The following is a 23429-nucleotide window of genomic DNA, read 5'->3' as shown; positions in this document are numbered from 1 at the left end:
TGTGGGCCAGGTTTCCAGTTGCGGGTGAGTGAGAGGCAACCATACATTGATGTTTCTCTCTCTCTTTCTCGCTCCCCTCCTCTCTCTATAAATAAATAAAACTTTTTTTATTAAAAAAAAGACTCAGGTGAAACATGAATTCTTTCTTCAGCCTTTCCTGAACAACCCCAAATAAAATTGACTGACCCCAACAGTTAAATAAAGAAGGATACCATGTTTCAGACTCAGTTTGAAAATAGAGGCTTCTGTTATCTATTTTACCTGGAATGACTTTGTAACCCTTGAGAGACTTGGTTAGAAAGATAAAGAATATACCCCCATTTTTCCTATTGTTTGTTTCAAAAACAATGTGCCAAGCACCACAGCTGCCCACCCCAAAATACTGTCTCCAATCCCTAACTTACTCTTGCACCACCCACCCCGACTCCTCACCAACTCCCTCCATAGATTTTCTTACCCAAGGCCAGCAAAACCAGTGATGAAATTCTCCAAAAAAAGAGTGTGCAGTGACTTTTGGCATGCTCTTGATTGTAACACTCTTGAAGAAAGGGCAGTAACTTCTACAAAGGAACTGTGGACACATAAACATCCTCTCTGCTACTGTCACTGGGGCTCTGCACATTTCTGTTGGGCCTAAGGCGTTGCATGCAGCCAGGCATGATTCTGACTCATGCCTATGTTGCCCAGCTGATTGAAATCTCGGGGTCGGAGGTGTCCATCCTGATTCCAAAGTGGGGCCCTATTCTCTCACCTGTGCTCAAACTGTCTTTCCTTAAAGGATCAACTTGGCCTTCCTGGAGCTCATAGAGGAGCAGGGGGAAAGCATCAGATGTAGGAGACATGCTTTTAAAACACCATATTAGAGCCAACACAAGTTTCACAAAATCTCTTCAGTCTGTGTTTATTTTGTTATATTTAAATGTATCTTCTCCACAGACTTCAAGTTCCTGAAAGCATCAAGTGTATCTTCTGCATTTTTGTATCTTCTAGCGTAGACATCAGAGAACTTTGCACAAAGAATAAGCCTAATAAATTGTTTGACGGATGGATTTCTGAGCAGAAAAGTGAATGAAACAAAGGCAAAGAACCTGTTCTAGAAAAGCATCAGAAAGGCAGGCAGAGCCATCTGGTTTTACTGCCTTCCAAGGAGTTGAGAGTAGGAAAAAAGATCACCCAGAAGTAACTGCTTTCTGAAAATGACAGTACTTTAAGTCCCGTAAAGAAAGGTGGTGTAGAATGATGGAGTTAATAGAAGAGGAGCAAAAAAAGCTATTGTGGTAAGGTTTTCTCTTAAAGGTGCTTTCTTCACAGGCTTGTAACTAGCAAGCATTATTAGCAGAACAGTCTTATTCATCTTTATCACCATCATCTACCTGAGTCCCCTTCTTAAAGCCTCAAACAAAGCAGTTTCTCTGTTCCCTCTGGCTGCTGCACTTTTCCCAGTAATACCACCTGGGCTTTGTTATGATAGGTCTAATGCAGGGATGCCTCTTTAAGGGGCTGGAGGCAGGAGAAATGCTTTGTCCTCAGACTTTGCTTTTCCTCAGCTCTGGCACCTACTCTGATGCTCTCTCCCCAAATGTTCCAGATCTTAGCATCCCCAGCCAAACTGCATTTGAGTAAGGGAACATCTTGGAATGTTCAGTTCACTATTAAGTTCACAAGGGACAGGAAATGCCAGTGTCACAGGAAGAAACAACCTGATATGAACTTGACAAGATCTATGTCAATGTCTTCCAATCTTCCTCATTCTGGGACTTACCTTTGGATGTTGGAATACACTAGCAAGATGCATATGCTCAGAGAATAAGTGCTTGGGAGAGGGCCTGAAAAGGTTTTCAGGTGACTAAGAGAAAAGCAAAACAACAGGAAAAAAAGAAGGGAAAGGAGATAAGACATCCAAAGAACAAAAAGAGACAAGGGAGATGTGGTGAAGGAGGAGGCAAAGAAAGGCATCCTGCTTAGCTCTGTCAGTGGGCAGACTGTGGCGATGACCTCTTTTGTGCATGATTGCGCTGGCTATGGTTTTGAGTTGAGAGAAAGGGAGGCTTGCTTCTGTGAAGAAAGGCAGAGCTCCTTCTTCACTATGTATGTAACTGTTGATTAATTTCTCGGTTTTCCCCACTTGACTATGAGCTTCTTGAGCCACAACTTGTTATAATGACCTTGGTGTCTCCAGCACTGTGCCTGGCCCATATTTGATGTTCATCAAATGTTTGTCAAAAGAAATAAGCCAAGAAAATAAGAGTGGTCTACCTAGAATTGTCTCAAGAGGGACCTCAGTGAGGCATCTCATAATAGAAGTCACCTGGGATGCAGGCTCCGGCATCTCGTCATGGACAGCAGTGTTGCAGATACACATTTGAGATAATACTGAAACCCTTTGTCAAAAGAATGCATTTTAGGTAAGGTCTCTTCTCCACTCATTTTTGTACAATAATTTTCTTCCCCCACTGAAATGCCTGGGCTTAAAATCACCCACATGTCTGGGTGACTTCCAGCAAGTTGCATAACCTCTTTGTGGCTTAGTTTCCCCAGCTGTAAACTAGGACAATAATGCTTAGCTCTTAAGGTTGCTATGAGGGTCAAATGAATTAGCATTTGTAAAGTGATCTGAGCTATGCCTGACACATAGTAAACATGATATTAGTGTTTGTCTTAGGTAGTTATTCAGGAAACACAGGTTTATATTTCAAAATCCTCTTTATGTTTTCTTGCTTTATACCAAAATCCCTTTCTTTGTCTTCAATTGATTCCTGAGGAAAGGGTCTTCTAAATAGATCTGCAAAAATGAAGATTAGTTCAACCCACTTCTTGAGCAATGGAATTTTCTCCCTGAACCTCTTCTAAGGCCAAGTTCACTTACTGTAGGGAGCACACCCACCTGCAAGACTCAAACATTAGGGCTGGCCTAGAAGGGAAGGTGCAGTTGGAAAGTCAGGAAGTCTGATTTTTTTTTAGGGTGGAGTGAAGAGACACAACTAATTTCCTTTGTAGAACTATTATACACGTCACAATAGAAAAATACATGGAATAACTACTATGTGCCACTTAATACTTGCAAAGTGTGCTTATTTCATTTTTACAGATGAGGAAACTATAACAGGGAGAGGTTAGGTAACTTGCCTGAGATCACACAGCTGGTTAGAAATAGAGCCAGAGTTTGATCTGAAACTTGATTCCAAAGCCCTTTTTAGATTCTCCAATGCTGGTTCCAGAGCATGTGCTACAGGATTGCTTTCAGAAGACAGGAATTTCAATCCAGCAGGGCAGGGGCCCAGGCTGAGGTTTTCTTAGGACATGAAGATTTCCTTCGGAAAAGCAAGCTGGTCTGGTTCTGTAAGCCTATTGCAAAACCTGTCACTGCTGAGTCATTGAACAGCTTCCAGTTGGCTGGAAGGGAGCTTTCTAAAGCTACCTGCTCACTCCCACCCCCTTCAGGAAGTTTAATGCCAAATACATGTGATACTGAAAAGAAGCAAATCCTTGTTTATAAAGACCACAGTCAGTCCCCAAAACTGAAAGCTTTTTCTCAAATACTGTGCCCTTTAAATGGCACAAAAATACATGACTCTGGGGCAAGGGTTCCAGAAGACCCCATGAGGGTAAAAATAGCTGACAGATCGTCTGCTGATATCAGGGGAGGGCCACAGAATCTCTTCAACTCAAATCTCTACTTTGCTGAAAACCCTTTATTACTCCCACTCCCTTCCTGCAGGATGAAGTCTCACCTTGGCTTGGGTCTCAAGGCCCTCCATCATGGAGCTCTACCCTCCCCCACTCTTAACTTACCTGAGACTCTTCATCTTGCTGCTGCCAAATCAGTTTACTCTCTGTTACCAGAGCATACCTCCATCTACCTCAGGCTTGGGGAGGAACACACTTTCCTCTACCCTCAAGATTCTTCTGGCTAATAACAACCTGTCTAACAATCAAATAGACATGAGACAGATTAGCAAGAGTAAATAACCAAATCTAATACATACATGTGTATGGGAACCCCACATGCATGAGAAGTTCAGAGATGGAAAGGGGGTCGGGGTACATAAGATATTCTGAACTAGGGATGAGGTAATACACCTTGGGGGCTTTGAAGGGTCATTGCTGGATGATAAGAACAGATATTTAGTACAATAAATAGAAGTTTATCCTGCCCTATAGATAGGTTAAAAGAAGTTACCTTTGGTAATAGCTTTTGTGGGCAGGGACACTACCTAATTCAAGTTCTCCTAGGTAATTAAAGGGAGGGGCATAATTTTCTCTTGACCCTGCAGCTAAAGTTGCCTTTAGTTCAAAGTAATCTGCATACCACTGAGGCACATCTTGGGGTGGCTCATTCTGAACCCCAACAACCTCTATACTTTGGCTCATACCAGCCCCTCTCTCCTTCATTCTAACCACCCCAGCCTGATATGACCTCTCTTTTTTCTGACCATTTCCAACTAGCCTCAGAATTTATTAAGCAATAAATCATGTACTCCTGAAATGCCCCCCCCACGCAACAATTTTCTTATTGTCTTCGGTTGCTGTATAAATCCTTTATTGTTAACGTTTCCCATGTTCATGTTTTGCCTCTCCAACTAGATTATCAGAGACTGGAGGGCAAGAGCCATGTTTATCATGGCATTTTCACAACAGCTTTCCCAGTTCTCCATGCCTTTTATGCAGATCTTGATCAACATTTCTAGCTTTATTTTGAAGACTGGCCAACTCTCTCTCTGCTCCTACCTTTCTGTTTGTACCAAGAGTATCTTGAGCAAATAAAAAGGAATCTGGCAGTATTTTTCTTTTAGACCGTACTTGAAGTTTAGCATTTTAGAGGATCTCAGCTGCCCTACAGATAATGCTAGAAGAAATTAAGCTAATGAGACCCAAAAAGTAAGTCCCTAAAACTCTGGACCCAATTTCCTCAACATTCTCAGAACAAACAAACAAATAAAAACTGGCAATGACAAAATGTGCTTCTCTGGATGGTTCTCATCTATAAACCCCTGCAGGAAGCTGAAGAGTCCTGAAAAAAAGGGAAACCAGATTAGTTCTGCTGCTATTGCTACTGCTCCTACCATAAAATATAGCAGAGAATTGGAAACAGGATACCATCTGTCAACACATTCTTCTGATGTCACAAGTAGGCACTTTTACACTCCGGAAAAGGAGGCCATACCAGTGGAATGTAGCCAGGTGTCTTATTTCCAGTAGTTACCTCCATCACTCTGGAACTATGAGTCTCATGACTGAGTCAAAGAGGCCTGAGTCTTGCAGCCAGAAGCCACTGCTATCAATCCACATCCTAAAAGAATGCCTTCCCTCAGAAGCCCTTCCTGCAAGCTCCAGGACATGACGAATTAAGGTAGGGTCTTGATATAAGAGTTTTTTCTAAAGCTTCCAAGGTGATTTTGATGTGCATGCCAGAGTTGAGAGCCAGAGTGGAGAGCACTTGGGCTTTGGCTGTGACCTCCTGGAATGTCAGAATGAATCTTCTCACTTCTCTCCATCATCTCCATCTCCTTGCTTTGCTCACACCCTGGTCTGGAGCAATCCCACTCCTTCCTAAACACAGGCCCCTAGGCCTTAGAAAAGACAAATGGATTATGAACGTGCTGTATTTTCCTTATACTCTCTCTTGTTCCCTTCTTTCATTCCAAGTGTAGGTTTCTCCTCTTCCATGAGCCTTTCCTGCACACCCTTAGCCTCCTGTGCCTTTCCTCTGCAGCACTTATGAACTAGCCCCTGTTCAGCACACACTCACCCACTACCCCATAGTGGAATGCAGCCCCTCATGTGGGCATGCTTTATCTCTCCTGAAATCACAAACTCCAAAGAGCCAGTCTCTTAACCTTTTTATGTTCTAACAGGAATGAGCATGGAATGCTGTGCACACATAGACATAAGGGGTGCTTAAATATTGAATGGAGGGAGAAAGGAGAGGGAGCAGGGGGGAAATTTTTATTCAACAAGTGTTCATTGTGCATCTAATATGAAGCTAGTGGAGAAATAGTGAAATAGTAAACAAAAGATAAAATAATTCCCCAGACTGTGGTAAGTATATGTAAAAATAAATAAATAAGGGTAAGGAGATGGGGAATGAAAAAATTAATTTGTCAAATATCTAGTAAATACAAACTATGGAAACATATTTTAAAAATAGTTTTTAAATTACAGTTGACATATAACATATTTTGGTGTATAACATAATGATTAGACATTTATGTAACTTGTGAAGTGATCACTTCATTAAGTCTAGTACCCATCTGACACAACACAGAGTTATTACAATACTATTACAATACTGTTTCCTGTGCTGCACTTTAAATCCCCATGACTGTTTTTATAACTGGTAATTTGTACAACCTGATCCCTTCCCACTTTTCACTCATCCCCTCCAAATCCCCTCCTATCTGGCAACCATTAAAATGTTCTGTGTATCTATGAGTTTGTGTTTTTGTTTCTTTTTAGATTCCACATGTAAATGAAATTATATGGTATTGGTCTTTCTATGTCTGACTTATTTCACTTAGCATAATATCTTCTAGGTTCATCCATATTGTTGCAGATGGCAAGATTTCTTTCTTTTTATGGATGAGGAATACTCCATTGTATATGTGTACTATCTCTTCTGTATCCATTTGTCTATCAAGGGATGCTTAGGCTGCCTTCATTTTTGACTATTGTAAGTAATGCTTCAATGAACGTAGGGATGCATATGTCTTTTTGAATTAGTGTTTTTAGTTTCTTTGGGTAAATACCCACAATGGAATTGCTTCTTTGGAAGCAATAGAATACCCTTCTTTGTCTCGTTATAGCCTTTGTTTTATAGTTTATTTTGTTTAATATAAGTATTGTTATCCCAGCTTTCTTTCCTTTCCATTTGCATTGAACGTCTTTTTCCATCCCTTTACTTTCAAACCTGAAATGGGTCTCTTGAAGGCAGCATAATTATGGGTATTATTTTCTTTTCTTTTTTAAAATATATTTTATTGATTATGCTATTACAGTTGCCCCATTTTCTCCCCTTTATTCCACACTGCCCTGCAACATCCCTCCCACCTGCATTTCCCTCTCTTAGTTCATGTCCATGGGTCATGCATGTAAGTTCTTTGGCTCCTCCATTTCATATACTATTCTTAGACATAAGAGTCTATCATTTATGCTTCTTATTCCCTGTACCTTTTCCCCTATTTTCTGTCCTCCCCTTCCCTGCTTATAACCCTTCATGTGATCTCCATTTCTGATTCTGTTCCCATTCCAGTTGTTTGCCTGGTTAGTTTTTGTTTTTAGGTTCAGTTATAGATAGTTGTGACTTTGTTGTCATTTTACTGTTCATAGTTTTGATCTTCTTCTTAGATAAATCCCTTTAACATTTCATATAAAAGGGCTGGTGGTGATGAACTCCTTTAACTTGACCTCATCTGGGAAGCACTTTAACTGCCCTTCCATTCCAAATGATAGCTTTGCTGGATAGATCAATCTTGGTTGTAGGTCCTTGCCTTTCATGACTTGGAATACTTCTTCCCAACTCCTTCTTGCCTGTCAGGTCTCTTTTGAGAAACAGCTGACAGTCTGATGGGAACTCCTTTGTAGGTAACTGTCTCCTTTTCTCTAGCTGCTTTTCAGATTCTCTCCTTATCTTTAATTTTGGGTAATGTAATTATAATGTGCCTTGGTGTGTGCTTCCTTGGGTCCAACTTCTTTGGGATTCTCCGAGCTTCCTGGACTTCCTGGAAATCTATTTCCTCTGCCAGACTAGGGAAGTTCTCCTTCATTATTTTTTCAACTAAGTTTTCAATTTCTTGCTGTTCCTCTTCTCCTTCTGGCACCCCTATGATTGGGATGTTGGAATGTTTAAAGTTGTCCCAGAGATTCCTAAGCCTCTCCTATTTTTTTTTGAATTCTTGTTCCTTCATTCTGTTCTGGTTGAATGTTTATTTCTTCCTTGTGGTCTGCACCATTTATGTGAATCTTGGTTTCCCATCACTGTTGATTCCCTGTACACTTTTCTTTATTTCATTTTGCATAGTCTTCACTTTTTCCTTTATTTTGTGACCATACTCAACCAATTCTGTGAGCAGCTTGATTACTAGTGTTTTAAACTGTGCCTCTGATAGGTTGACTATCTTTTAGTTATATTTTTTCTGGAGATTTAATCTGTTCTTTCATTTGGGCTTTTTTTTTTTGTCTCAGCATGCGTATTATGTAGTAAAGGGCAGACCTCAGGTATTCACCAAGGCAGGGCAACCCACATCACTGCCTTGTGACACTGTTTATGGGGGAGAGGGAACAATGTTGTTTGTTCAGCTCTCAGCCCACTTTCAGTCACTTCCCCCTGATACCCACAGGCCAATCGAGCCTTTCTGGTGCTGGTGCCTGGGTGGGTGTGGTTTTGTGTGCATTTAGGACCCTGTGGGTCTCTCCAACAAATTCCTGTGAGTCTGGGAGTTTGTCCTGCTGCTGCAACCCCCACAGGTTTTTTCCAGTCAGAGGTTTTGAGGTTTTATTTCCCCTTGCTGGCACCCTAGGTTGCATGGTCAGTCTTGCTCCCAGTTGTTCCTCCCGGTTTATCTGCACACGAATGTTCCTACAGCCCTTGCCCTGAAGCCAGACCACTCACTTCTTCCCCATATGTCCCTCACACTTTTTGAGCTACTCTGTGCTGGGGCTCAGAGTAAGTGAGTCTTCAGCAACCAAGTCTGTGCATGGGCCCTTAAGAGGACCACCTAGGATTTCAGCAGCTCTGTCTCACTCAGCTGTAATTCCTGCTGGTTTTCTCAGCCAAAAGTTATGGGGACTTTTCTTCCTAGCACTGGAACTTGGTTGGGGAACCCATGTGGGGTTGGTACCTTTCACTTCATGGGGAACCTCTGCAGTTAAGATATCCTTTCCAATTTTTAACTGCCACATATGGGTATGCGACCAGCCTGTTCTAAGTATCTGCCCCTCTTACAAGTTTCAACCTGGCTTTTCTGTGTATCCTTATCTGTAGGACTTCTGTTCAGCTAGACTTCAAGAAGTTCTAAATAATGGTTGTTCTATAGTTTAGTTGTAATTTTGACAGGGGTATGGGAGAAGGTGAGCACAGTGTTAACCTACTCTGCCATCTTGATCAGAAGTCCAAACTATGCATACATTTAACTTACATCTACCCAAAGTTTTTCCCACAAGATTGTACAAGAGTAGAAGGAGGCCACTGAATATCTCTATTATAGTTGGCTAGGGCAACAAAGTACCACAAACTAAATAGCTTAAACAACAGTTGTTGACTGTCTCACAGTTCTGGAGACTACAAGCCTAACATCAAGGTATTAGGAGTACTGATTCCTTCCAAGAAGGCTGTGAGGGAAGGATCTGTTCCACGTCTCTCTCTCCTATGTGCATCCTAATGACCTTACTTTACTTAACTTAAATTTAACTTAATTTCCTCTGTAAAGGCCCTATCTCCAAATAAGGCTCCATTTGAGGTACTAGGGGCTAGAACTTCAACATAAAAGATTTTGGAGGAATATGATTCAATGTATAACAATGTTCAAATGAAGCTTTCACTTTTAAAAAAAATCAGGATCCACATACCATCCAGGGCTAACCACTCAAAAATTATTTTACTCAGTTGGAAACTCCTTGAGGTCAGGAAGTCTGTTGTTGTTCAGACCTATCTCTCAGTCACTAGGTCCACAACTGGCCTATGGAAAAGATTAAATTCAAGGATTTAATCTTAAATTCAAAGGTTAAATTCCTTTTGTTCAAGGAAACTCAGAATAAAGTTGTTTAATCCAGAAAATCAAGCAATCTTGCTAGCTTGCAGCAGTTCCTGGAACTCTCTGAATCAAAGGAAATTATGTTGCAATGGCACAGAATCTGTCTCTGGGTTTCTTAATTAGGGGTATTTGCATGATGAAAGATTTGTTTCTGAATAGTCATTGCTCTCCTGTCAAATCAATGGCCTCTGCTCTTGACATCAGAACTATCTCTACAGGAACTACATGAGTCATAGAGAGGTTTGACTCTCAATAGGAGAATGAACAGCAGGAAAGAGAAAAAGCATCTTAAGATAGAGGCCTCTTACCAGGATGTGCAGGAGAAAAGGAAAGTGCACAGCTCAGACTCTCAGTTACCAAATGTGATAGAAATGACAAAATAGCTTTTAATCAAGTGTCTCCCCACTTTCAGGATATACTGGTGCTTCTTTTCCAGCTGCTCAGTAAAGGTCTCTGAAGCCCCACACCAAATGGGCCTCTTGCCCTCTGACCCTGGACCAACTGTGAGAAGCTCAACATTCAAGAACACAAAAAGAAGACAACACTGGTGTGGAGGTATGGGCTATTACCACAAGTCTGCCTGACATTTTTTCCTTTACTCACTGAGGTCTTCTATGTGCTTGCATTGTCCCCTAGAGATTTCAGATATGGTATTTTAATTCAACCATCACAGATTTTCTGAATGAGGGGTATTTCATACATGAAGACATGATTCCTATGTCCTCTTTCATCACTAAAAGTATTGAATGAAGGTCTCATCAAGGTTTTGTCACAGTGGGCGGCATACTTAAGATCTATTTGTTCAGATAATCAAGAAAGATAAGCCAAATGGTTAAGCAGGAAAGAGTTTTCATTTTTTCTCTTCTGTCAACTGGTAGCCTGCATCAGATATCTAGTGCTCCAGGCTGGGCACCAAGAAAAAGCCTAAGAAAGACTTTTGAAAGGTGATCCACAAAGCTAAGTCATGTCAACCAGAACTCCAGACAATCATAAAGGGAGAAGAGAATCTTTTTTTCACACTGCTGTGAAGAGGCTGCTGAAGAGTCATAATACAGCTGAAAATGGAGAAAAACAATTAGGATCTGTTTGCAGTGTCTCTGAGGAAAAGACACATATATGACCAGCAGCAAATCCTTGAACTATGGCTTCCCAAGGGAGGTCTGGGGAGAGGACTCTTGCAGCAAAGGCACATAGCTTCTGATTACAAGACTTTGACCTTCCCTCTAGGAAGTTGGACTGAACTGTGTAAGGGAGGAATTTTCTCAAATGCAGAAAATATTTTCAGAGAACTGCAAGATCTCTCTGAGATTTTTTTTAATTTGGCTTTTTACTTTTTTGTGATAATATAAAAATAATGCTTAGCTTGTTCTGAATTATCTAGATGACTGGTCTTAGAATGCTTCATGAAATTTCAGTACCTAGAGACTGTGTTTGTGAATGTTTTTCACAACAAGTGAAGCTCAGATGACATTGAGCCCTGCTATATAAGTGAAGATTTTGAAATGTTTTGAATGGAAAAAGTAGTGAGAGGATTGGATCAATACATGGCAGATGGTAAATATGCAAGGTTGTATTGTACAAAACAGGCTCAGCAATATTTCTGGTCCTATGTGCTCTCCCAGAACCTTGTCACTACCTGTCTCATCAAGAGGTAGAGTCTGTATAAAGGACACATGGATAAAAACTAGAGGGGGTGGAAATGGGAGGGAGGTCAGAGGGCTGGGTGGGTGGGCTAGGATGGGAGTAAAAGACAGAAAACTGTACTTAAACAATTAAAAAATAAATTAAAAAATCAATAAGTAAGTAGAAGTAGAGTCTGTATTTCCTGACTTCAACCACAGTGGGCCTTTGCAACTGCTTTTACTGTACAATGAGAATGTGGCAGAAATGAGAACACATGACTTTTCAGACTGGGTCATAAAAAAACATAGAGCTTTCTCCCAGCTCTTTCTCTCTGAACACTTGCCCTTGGAACATAGCTCTCTGTTGTGACAAAGCTCAGACCCCATGAAGAGGCCACAAGCAGGTATTCTTGCTGGAAGACCCAGGTAAAGTCCCAGTCAGCAGCCATTGTCAACTGCCAGGCATGTGAGGGAGCAAGCTTTTAAATCAATAGTGAGCAGATTTTGACCTGTGGGTCAAATATGACCTATTGCTTGTTTTTATAAGTAAACTTTTATTGGTACATGACTGCACCTATTTATTTGTGACTTCTTTTGCAGTACAATGAAGAGTTTTAGTAGTTTCCACAGAAACTGTGTGGTCTACAAAGGCGAAAATAGCTTACTAACTGGTCTTTTACTGAAAAGTGTCCTGACCTATACGTTAGATGATTTCAGCTCTCAGTGTTCAAGCCACTCCCAGCTAAGTCCTAGTGGGGCAGAGACAAGCTGTCCCCACCAATCCTTGCCAAAATCATAGATTTTTGAGCAAAATAATCATTAATATTTTAAGCCACTCATTTGGGGATGGCTTGTTTCATAGCACTAGATAATTGGAACAGTTTTATAAGCATGCTGGATTAAAGAGGACCTGGCCACAGATGATTTCATATCCAGCTTTTATTGATCAGAGCTTATCTTTGTATGTATCAGCTTGTAACAGTTCATTAGCAGTAAGTAGAGTAGGAAATTACAATAAAATATTTTCCCATTCCCAACTCTACTAAGAATTAGATTAGATGCTTCCTTCAATTTAGATTTCAATAACATCACAATGCTAATCTTATCTTCAAGAAAAAATAATTTTACATTATTTTCTAGTAACACCTCATTAAAATTGGTCCTCAAGAATTGTTTGCTGACATCATTATGGTTAAGTGTGTGGTCTGATTATCCTCTACTATCAAACTAAGCTTTGATGTTACATTTCCTATAACTCATACAAACAGATTTCTCTGTATTACAGTGATTCAAGTCAAATGGAGACAAAAATTAAATATGAACTAAAACAAAAACTCTTTCAATTATTAAATAACATAAAGGATTTGTTTTAGCAAAATATTATCTCTCACATTAAATTTAATTATATAAGATTTTTTGGCTTTTAAGTTTAGTTTGATCATTTGTTTTTCTAATTATCTAATCTATAAATAGAGCTGTAACAGAATTCCAGACCTACTGCTACACATATGTGTTCATGTAATATCTGAATCACATCAGTAGTGTAAATCTATAATATATAATTTGTTTCCTTTAAAAGACACAAAAGGACAAATATTGCATGATTCCATTTATATGAATTCCATTTATATGGATTCTAGTACCTAGAATAGTGAAATACATAGAGACAGAAAGTAATATAGTGTCACCAGCATTGGGGGGGAGGGGAACAGGGAGTTATTATTAATGGCACAGGGTTTCGGTATGGGATGATGAAAATTTTTGGAGATGGAGCATGGTGATGGTTCCACAACCATCTGAATTTTTACTTAAAAATGATTTAAATTGTAGATTTTGTTATTTATATTTTACCAAATAAAAAAAGAGAGAGAACTGTACTTCACCCTAATATGAGAACTCAGAGTCTGAACCAAAAGCAGCTGACAGTCATTCTAGGACCTTCCCCTTCATCCCTGGATGCTTAACCTCCCAGTGGTGTCCAACCTGCAGCCCATAGGCCACATGCAGCTCAGGATGTCTATGAATGTGGCCCAACACAAGATTGTAAATTTACTTAAAACATTATGAGGTTTTTTTGTGATTATATGTTGCAATGTATTTAATGTGTAGCCCAAGACAACTCTTCTTCCATTGTGACCCAGAGTTGCCAAAAGGCTGGATACCCTAACTGAGGTTTTAACATACACAAGGTAAAAAGAGCCCCTTTGAAAATGGTGCCCAGGGAAAGACGGTCTCTGGCTCAGACTTGGAGCAGCATCAGCCTGAGCCACCATGTCTGGACTTAGGGTAAGGGGCCCCATACAGTCCCTGAGCATCAGGAAGGAGAAAGTAACTCCTAAGAGGAGCCTGGGCCTTCTGAAAAGAGAAGGCCCCCGAACTGAAGGGATTCAGGAGCTTCGACCTTAACATATCCTCATTGTGGTTTTGTTCCCACCAGATGAAAACTCCCCCTTCTAGAAGAAGGGGATCTTTGAGCAACAGAGAAGATTGAGGTACCCTTCCAACAGGAAGTGGAAGGGAGCCACGGAGGAGGAAATTGGGTGATTAAAAGGGAGATTTGAGGATAGGCATTGAAAGCAAAGGACTGAGCACCTACTAAGGGCCAGACTCGGTGCTTTACATTCTTTATCTCCTTTGAATCTTCACAAGGACATTAATTGTTTTTTTATCTCCACTTTATAGAGAAGTAAACTGCGTCCAGAGAGATGAGCTAACATGTCTAGCTTTTGCATAGCTCATAAGAAACCAGGATGAGAACCGGGCCTGTCTTTTGTAAAATCCTTGATCACTGCCCCTCCACCTCTGCCATATCCACTCTTACCTCATTCCGGTCTTCACCTGCTCTGTAATGGCTCCGTCTCACTACCTGTCAGCCTCCTCATCTGAAAATACCTTTTTCGTAGTCCAAAAAGGAATCCTTAGGCTCTCTCTGAATAATGTAAAAATTTGGCAAATAGTAAGGGACGCTGGAAATACAGAGGGCAGCAGGAAAGCAGTAAAACAGAGCACCCCAGCTAGCACCAGAAGACGACCATGCCAGGGACCCTCATGGTGCTCGAGGAGCAACCCCACCTCACTCAGGAGGCACTGATATGGAATTGTTTCCTTTGGAGTGTTTAATGTAGTGCGCTGGGGCACCTGGGAAGAAAACCCTCTGTAAGAAAGCTAGACAGATTAAACATTCTTCCTAGTCAAACAGCACCACAGCCCCGTCTAGCCACACTATTTGAAAATAGCTCTAAAAATAATATCATGAGCAAGCAGTTACCATTTGCCCCTTCCCAGGAGAAGGTAAACAAGTAAAATCAAAGGCAGCTGCTGCTCCAACAGCCTCTTCCTGTATTTGTCTCTCCTCTCAGGGACAAACCACTCCCTACCCCACCCCTGCTCTTCCTGCTCCCCACGGTTCCTTTATCAATTCCTCTCATCTATCAAATGAGACACAGGGGCAGCGGCAACAGCAGGCATTGCTGACATTTTTTGAGAAATTATTGACACTGTAGTATGAGTTAGTTTTTTTGTGTGTAATATTGCCCATTTGACATGGGCAGAGAAAAACAGAGGGAAACATCAATTTGTTCTTCCACCTTGTTTATGCCTTCATTAGTTGATTCTTGTATGTGCTCCCATGGGAGATTGAACACACAAACTTGGTGTGTGGGGACAGTGTTCTAACCAACTGAGGCATCCAGCCAGGCTATCTAATTTTAAGCAAGAGCCTTTGCTCCACTTTCAATGACCTTCCCTGTGTGACGTGCTTTGGAAAACCTTGATGCTGAGTACTCCTCTTTGGAGCTGCTCTCTCTTCCCAGCCCTTCCTTCATGTCGTGGCACTGTGGTTCAGACTCCCTCTTGTGCACTCTTCCCCACCTAGAAAAGTCCTAGCTCCATGCCACTGTTCCCTGAAGCTTTTTCTAGTCCTTTCCCAAACCTTAGCCCTACCTTCTCACCAGGTATGTTCAAAACAGACATTTGTCATTGAACTACTAGAAAAGTTAATATTTTGTTCCATCATTTTTTGCCCATGTATGGCTTCCTTGCTAGACAAGAACTGTCTAGAGAGTAGGGATATGATTTTCTTTACTTCTGATTCCCACAGTGCCAGCCCGGTGAGCTGCCAACTACCACCTGGACAATAGACAGAGATGGAAAAGAACCCTCTTTCCCTTTCTGAAAATCTCAGCTGTGTGGAAGTAAGCATTATCCAGTCACTGAACAATTCACCATCATCCCTTCTGCCCTGTCCTAGGGCTAAAGAGCTGACTCACAGTATCACTAGGTGGGTGGGTGAGAAATGGGGTGTGTTTAGGTATTTGACGGAGTGTATGTGGAGTGAGGGGAAAATACTGACATATGTCTGGGTTCCTCTAGGACACTAACCAGTTCCGTGATTTCTGCTTGTTCACAAAGAAATGTGTCTGTCTGGGAGAAGATTACAGAGGCCAAGTGGATGAAGGCCATTCCCATTTGTCTTAAAGGCAGCTTCCTTTCCAGCTGCAGGAAAATTATGCCCATAGAAGGACATAATTTGGAATTAAGTTCTGGAATGTTTTCCACTTGCTCTGCTTCTTTCAGAGTCTTGTCATTCAAAATGTGGCCCCAGGACCAGCTGTATTAACATCATCTGGGAACTTGCTGGTAATGTATGATCTCAGGCCCCACCCATCTCTGCTGAATCAGAATCCACATTTTCATAAAATCTCCAGGTGATTCACATGCACATTTAAATGTAAGAAAACTCGTCTACAGCATAACTTCAGGCCACAGTGTTTTGTAGTGGGTGTGGTCTCTGTGAACTCTAGGGTGCTCTGTCTAATCCCCGAAAATCAGGGTCACAGTGAGATTAATCAGGTCCTGCGTGCTTCAGGTGTTTAACAGAAAGCCATTTATTTGGCAATGTTAGAACATTTCTTCAAGATATTGGGAGTTAACCACAAAGCCCCAACAGGTGGAAATCTGAACCCCAGACTAAAGTCTTTATTAGGCCCTCAAAAGATCCCTCAACATTAGTCAGGCTGTGTTATCTGTGCTCATCTGGGGTAGTATATAGACCAGGTAAAAACAAAACGAAGGGTTTCTCATAGGCTCTGAAGAACCACTGCAGTCCAGGTGAGGTTTTCTTAGTAACTGCATCAGACAAGTCTGGGATTTAGCGAGCCACTCGGGGTGGGGGTGGAGGTGGGGGAGTCATGTAACCTGTGGAGGGCTACAGCCTGAGCTTACTGGAGTGTTTTTCATGAAGTCTGAAGAGGCTGCTGATTAAATCATGGTGAACCTCAGAAATTTCGACAGAGCAGTAGACCCAGCAAGGATGGCCTGGGCCTGACCTCACCCGCACTTTGCTTTCTGTAATTGGGACAGAACACAATGTTCCCAGGCCTTCCTGAGGTCAGATGAGTTACGGGTCAGAACAGAGCATGTTCTCAGGGGTGAGAGTAATTAAGTCCACCTGAGAAGGGAGGCTGTGCCTTTTATGAAATTGTACAAATTGCCAGGGTTTGCACCAAAGTGCATGTCTGGTAGATGACCATTTGTAGGGCAAGATAGCAAGTGGCAGCCAGGGGTTTAGGCGGCCAGTGTGTTCATGGCCAGCTAAATGTGGAGGAATCTTCTCAGGGCATACACAGGGCACTGCTTGGGTTCCAGGAACCCCAGTCAGGGCTTGCCAATAAAGCCAGACTGGTATCCAGGAAACAGGCAGAGAATGAACTTTCGTGCTAAGAAAGTTCCAAGAAACAGAATTACATGATGCAAAGAAATGAAACCTACTTTCATAAATTTTAATAAAGATGTGAAGTAGAAATGGAAGAAAATGAGGTCTAAGGAGATAAAAATGCAATGGCATTAGACCTGAAGACCTTTTCCATTTATAACCCAATTTTACCCCAAGCTGACCTTGATGTCTGGAGAGGTTGTATCATTTGTTGTCTTCTTCTATCTTTTTCTTGGTGTGCAGGAAGTGACTCCTCGCCTTTCTTCTCCATACTCAGGTCTGAAAAGAACTCTACTTCCTCTACCTCCAACTACATTAGCTTTTGCTAGCAGAATCTGAAGGGGCCGACAGTCCCCAGTGTGTAAGTCCCCAGTGACCAATAGAGTGTTCAGTCAGAAATTGTTCCCAGGCCTGTGTGAAACAATATGTGCCTTTAACTATATGTGCCTTTATATGCATGTATAAATATGTATAGTATGTATGTATGTGTGTAGTTGTTTGGTAACAGTTGCATAACCTTTTTAATTTCTAATATTTCTTGTGTGGTAACAGTTTACTAATAACTGTATACATTCATTATTAAACTGTTACCACAAAATTACCCATAATTCCTCCTACATACAACTATTTTTATCTATTATTCCTGTGTGCCTTGAAATGTCAAATAAACACATCTGAATATAACCCATGTTGTTGTCTCTGGCCACACCTGTCTGAAATAAAATAGCGTCAGAGTAATGGTAAAAATGGCATTTCTCTGGTTCTGCTGTCACCTTCAATTTTGGGAAATTTGACCACTCTCATATTCCACCCAACTATTTCTGGGTGTTCCTAAGTAGAAGTGGGGATGGGGAAAGTATCTTGTGTTTTCCAGAACAAGGATTATTCATTACACAGTGATCCCTACCATCTTTCCTGGTTCTGGTGGCTTCACTGTTATCTCCTGCGTGTCTCTACACCAAAACTGTAACTCCTTCCCCAGCATCTCCACCCCATAGGTAACTGCTGAAGATGCTACAAGGCCCGTTAAAGATTTAGAGTCATCTCAAAGTTCCTCCCCTTCCCTTTCTCTCCATAGAAGGGCTCTCTGTCTCACAAGCCTTTGGTGTCTATGAGACCTGTGGGCTGGGCTAACAGACAGAGTGAGTTCATGGTGAGGTACTGCACTTGGAATCATACAGTGGGACATGTGGGTGATCACCAGTGCTATGTGCAGAGGTAGCACCCCATCCAGAAAGCCCATCAGGACTCAGGTGATGAATGGTGAAGTTAATGTGGGAGGGAATCTTACAATTGCTTCAATTAATTAATTAGTTTAAACTTTACAATATTTAGCTTTAATGATTAGTGGTAACAACTGGTGACACGTCTCACAACCTAACATCCCCAGTAAGAACTGGAAAGCTGAATGCTTTTTGCCATGGGAATTCAAAGGATTGACTCAAGGTGGGCTGAGAGAGAAGTCTTCCAACAGAACATGAGATATTAACCCAATTTTTAGAGAACAGTAAAATTGACTGGGAAGGAAAAGCTGGCAAAAGCTTTTTAGGTAGAGAAGGTGGCATGAACATATGTAGAGGCAGAAAATCACAAGACTTGTTCAGTAGCCCATTTGATCTTAAATACAGGTTCATATAGGGTAACAGTCAGAGCTGCAGCTGGCAAGAAAGATTTGGGGCTGCCACACTGAAGACAAATCTTAATGCCAGCTTAGGAGTCTGTATTTTCCCTAAAGTCACAGAGAGCTATTATGAATTTTTGTGTACATGAGTGATATGATGAGACTGGCAGTTTAGACAAAATTGTTCCGGTGCTTGTATTCAGGAGATATAAAAAGAAAATTTGAAAGATAAAATAGATTTAATTCACTACGTCTATGAATTTTTAAAAATCTTACTCTAAATTGCTTGTGTAAATACAGTTACTGCTAATTCTAGTAAAATGTATCATTGAGTACATATTATTCTTGACAATTTAACAAATTCTACTTTTGATGGCAAAGAAATATAACTGAGTGAAGAAGCACTCTTTGTTACTCTACTAACCATGCTTATAAGAAGTGCTTAAAACATCAGACTAGATCTAATTTACTGGAGTATTAAACTATATCTAATTTATTATATCTGATATAGCTGTTGCTACACTAGAAGAAATAGCTTTCAGTGACAATAAATTCATCAGAGAGATTAAATTAAAAAATGGCAGGTATTCTGAATCAAACTTTTGGTTAGAAAACCAAAAATGTTGAGATGTGTATTTTAAATGTGAAACATACATACATTTAGATAACTTCTATAATTTTTTTCCTCAGATGTAACTAATATCTGCATTACCATTTTTCCTTTCTAAACAAATAGTGATTGTCCTCTAAGTACTTACACTCATGTTAGGCTCTTTGTTTGGCTTGATTTGGTTTGGAATGGGTGGGTGGGGTTTGGTTTTGCCTTATTACTTTTTAAAAATATTATAAGGGCAGACTTCCAGTCAAGATGGTGGCATAGGTAAACATGGCTCACCTCCTTGCACAACCACATCAAAATAACAACTAAAATATAGAACAGCCATCACTTAGAACCATCAGAAATTGAGTTGAATGGAAGTCTGACAACTACAGAATTTAAGAAACCACTTCCATCCACACTGTTAGGAGGGGTGCAGATGTAGAAAGGGCTAGTTCCATACCCATATGTAGTGCATAAAAATTTGGGAGGGATATCCCAGGAGTGAGGAATCCCAGCCCCACATCAGGCCCACCAATCCAAGGTTCTGGTGCCCCATTACTTCTGGCTGAAAAACCCAGCAGGCATTGAGTCAGTGCAAGAAACTTCTGGAGTCCCAAGCAGTTCACCTTAAACAACCCACACATGAACTCACCTACTCAGACACTCCCTCTGAGCTCCAGCACTGGGGTAGCAGCTTGAAAGGCACAAGGGAGTGGCAGACAGGGAGGAACTGAAGTGTCTGGCATGAAGACAGGAGCTGGGGGATAGCCTTCTCCCAGAGAGAAAGGCAGGCAGAGGCTATTGTCCTTTTTCTGAGCCCTCCCCCAAGAGAGCCACAGAGCTGACAGGCAGGTGCCAGATCTGACACTCCATTGACCTGATTAACACTGTTTGCCCCTGCTCTTGAGATCCCGTAAGACTCTGTCCCACCCAAACAGTGAACTGTGGCTTTTCCATATGAATGGCTGGTCCTCGATCATGCTTTACATCTTCCTAAATCCCATCAAACAAGCAACAGCTGGCCTCAGTGAGCCTCCAGACCTTGTACTTCCTGCTAAGTGGCCGCAGGCATGGCACCAGCAGCAGGCAGTCTTACTCCCTCTGTGCTGGAGATCAGAGGGAGTGAGTCTCAGTAGGTGAGTACATGTGAGGGTTCTTTAAGAGGAACTGCTTGGGGCTCCAGGAGTTTCTTCTACCTACTCAATCCCCACTGGTTTTTGCATTCAGAAATTGTGGAGACTTATCTTCCTGGTACTGGAACACTGGACTTGGGGGCCTGGTATGGAGCTGGGACTCCTCACTCCCAAGATCCCTCCTGAATTTTTATCTACCACGCATGTGTGATTGACCAGCCCATTTCGTGTTTGCCTCCGTCCTACCAGTCTGGATGGAAGCGGTTTCTTTAATTCTGTGGTTGTCAGACTTTCACTCAACTCAGTTTCTGATGGTTCTGAGTGATGGTTGTTCTATATTTTAGTTGTCATGCTGATGTGGTTGTGCAAAGAGGTGAACCATGTCTGCCTATGCTGACATCTTGACCAGAAGCATTATCTTTTTTTTAATAGTTTACTTTTTATTGTGTTTTTTTCCATTACCATTTATCCTCCTATACCCTCTTCCACCTTCACCCATTTCCACCCCCCACCTGCCTCAATCATCACACCGTTGTTCATATTCATGAGTTCTTTTTTGGTTGATCACTCCGCCCTCTAGCCCCCCTGGCACAGATTTCAGAATTATTGGATAAATGTACTAAAATTGTATTTCAGAGGTTTAAAAATTTAAGTAGAGACATAAAAGTTATAAAAGGTCTGTCCAGAAAAATTCCATCCATTGTTAATATAACAAAAGTGGTTTATGTGACATTGATGTAACCTGGTAATCAATGAGAGTTTACTGGGATGTGCAGTCACGAACAAAGACAACTTCACTGTACTAGTCGGGGGAGGTGGGGTGGTAGATGCCATTGCGTGAGCATGTGTACTATATGGCCATCACATTCAAAATGACTGAGTAGAGCAATGAATCTGCATCAAATTTTACATAAAGCTGGAACATTTCTCCACAGAAACTTCGAATAATTCAGAAGGCCACACTATGGGCAAGTGGTGATTGGCAGCTTTACCACTACAACATGCCTGCTCACGCATCATGTCTCACACATTTTTGTTTGTTTGTTTGTTTGTTTTTTGCAAATCATCGAATCACTCAGGTGACTCAGCCTCAAAACAGCCCAGATTTGGCACACTGAAACTTCTGGATTTTCCCCAAACTAAAATTACCTTTGAAAGGGAAGAGATTTCAGACAGCCAATGAGATTCAGGAAAATATGATGTGGCAGGTGATGGTGATTGGGAGAACTAATGTGAGGTCCCAAGGTGCCTACTTCGAAGGGGACTGAGGTGTCACTGTCCTGTGTACCATGTTTCTTGTCTCTTCTTCAATAAATATCTCTATTTTTCACATTACATGGCTGGGTACCTTCTGGAGAGATCTTGTATAAAAATGATGAAATTAAACTTTTAAAAAATCAAACATACAGTGTGTGAGATGAAAACAACAATGGATATAATTAGCAGGTGATTAGACAGATTTGTGAACTTGATAACATAGCAATAGATGCTACCCAAAATTAAACAAAGAGGGAAAAGAGAATTAAAAAATAATTTGATGAGGCTACAGTGATCCCCAGGAAAATTTAAGGAGTGATTGGACCTCTGAAGGAGTGTAGAGGGGTGGACAGAAAAATATTTGACAAAATAATGTCCAGATTTAATGAAAACTATAAACATACTGGTCCAAAAAGTTCAGCAAACTCTAAGTACAAGATACATGAAGAAACTGCATGAAGATGTATCATAAATTGTTCAGAATAACTGATAAACAGAGAAATTTAAAAGAAGTCAAATATATTATATAGAGTGAAACAAAGATAAGAGTAACAGGAAATTTCTTGTTGGAAACAACACAGATGAAAGAACAATATAACATTTTTAATGCACTGAAAAGAAAAACAACTGACAATCTAGAATCTTATATCAGGGTAAATATCTTCCAAAAACAAAGGTGGAATAAAGAATTATTCAGATATACAAAAGCTGAAATTTGAAAATATTATCATCAACACGCCCTCAAAATAAGATTTATATTTCTACTTTTCTTTTTTCAATTGTATTTTTCCCATTACCATTTAGTGCCTTTATACCTCCTCCCCCTGCCACAATCACCACACTGCTGTCCATGTCTATGGGTCCTTTTTCCTTTTTGCTCAATCCCTCCACTCCATAACCTCACCACAACCTTAGCTGTCATCCTGCTCTCTATCTATGACTCAGTCTTTATTTTGCTTGTTAGTTCAGTTTGTTCATTAGATTCCACATGTGAGTGAAATCATGTGGTATTCTATTTCCACTTCTCCAATCCAGATGCCTTTTGCTTCTTTTTCTTTTTGGTATTGCACTGGCTAAAAGCTTCAGCACAATACTGAAGTCAGAATGGACATCCTTGTTTTTTTTTCCTGATCGTAAAGGGAAAAAAAAACTTTGTAAAAAGTTTTATTATCGAACTCTTTATTCATCTGTTTTGAGTGTTCTATTTGTTTCCTATCTTTCCTATCAGAATCATATCAAAAATTTTTCCCTAGGAAGAAAGCAAATAAGAATCAGAGAGTAGAAATTACAGAAGACAAACATGACTTGACATTTAAAAAAAACTTTATAACGGTGAGAACCTTTAAGAAATGGAAATGGTTGCTTTGGGAGAAAGTGGCTTTCTAGAAGTTCTAGAGGACCATGCGATATAAATAGTGTGGCAGTGATTTTCATTCTTAATGGGAGAAGAAACCAGAAGAAACTGAAGAAGAAACCTCTACAGTTTCCTTATGACTATGATGATTCTGTGATAATCTGAGGCTTTGAGGTATTTCTTCAAAGAAGGGCAATTATAAGCAAACTATGTATTTGAATGCTTATGTACAGTGTTACATATAAGCAATTCAATATACCACTATTTTTTCAAGCTTTTCTGTAGTTTATTAAAGCCAAAAAGTCCTGTAGTTCTTTAACTTATTAACTGGATTCCATCTTTAAAAATACCTTATTTTTTAGAGCAGCAAAATTGAAAG

The 23429-nt window shown here is 40.7% G+C and overlaps 1 long non-coding RNA gene across 3 annotated transcripts; it reads left to right on the top strand.

Moving 5' to 3' along the window:
* The first annotated feature begins 4832 nt into the window (after positions 1-4832).
* LOC119045178 (uncharacterized) lies at positions 4833-17691 on the top strand. 3 transcript variants are annotated; one of them, XR_008391135.1, is made up of 5 exons: positions 4833-5350; positions 10162-10304; positions 15471-15564; positions 15743-16009; positions 17362-17691. It is a non-coding gene; the product is annotated as an uncharacterized LOC119045178 (long non-coding RNA). The 3 variants fall into 3 exon arrangements; XR_008391134.1 differs by lacking the exon at positions 17362-17691 and having other exon boundaries at positions 10186-10304; positions 15743-16519; XR_008391133.1 differs by lacking the exon at positions 17362-17691 and having other exon boundaries at positions 15743-16519.
* Positions 17692-23429: the final 5738 nt, after the last annotated feature.

This window comes from Artibeus jamaicensis, unplaced genomic scaffold, assembly GCF_021234435.1.
Source record: "Artibeus jamaicensis isolate MK-2021 breed Jamaican fruit bat unplaced genomic scaffold, CSHL_Jam_final contig_3126, whole genome shotgun sequence".
Classification (NCBI taxonomy): Eukaryota; Metazoa; Chordata; class Mammalia; order Chiroptera; family Phyllostomidae; genus Artibeus; species Artibeus jamaicensis.
This window is presented reverse-complemented; position numbering and strand designations above follow the sequence as displayed.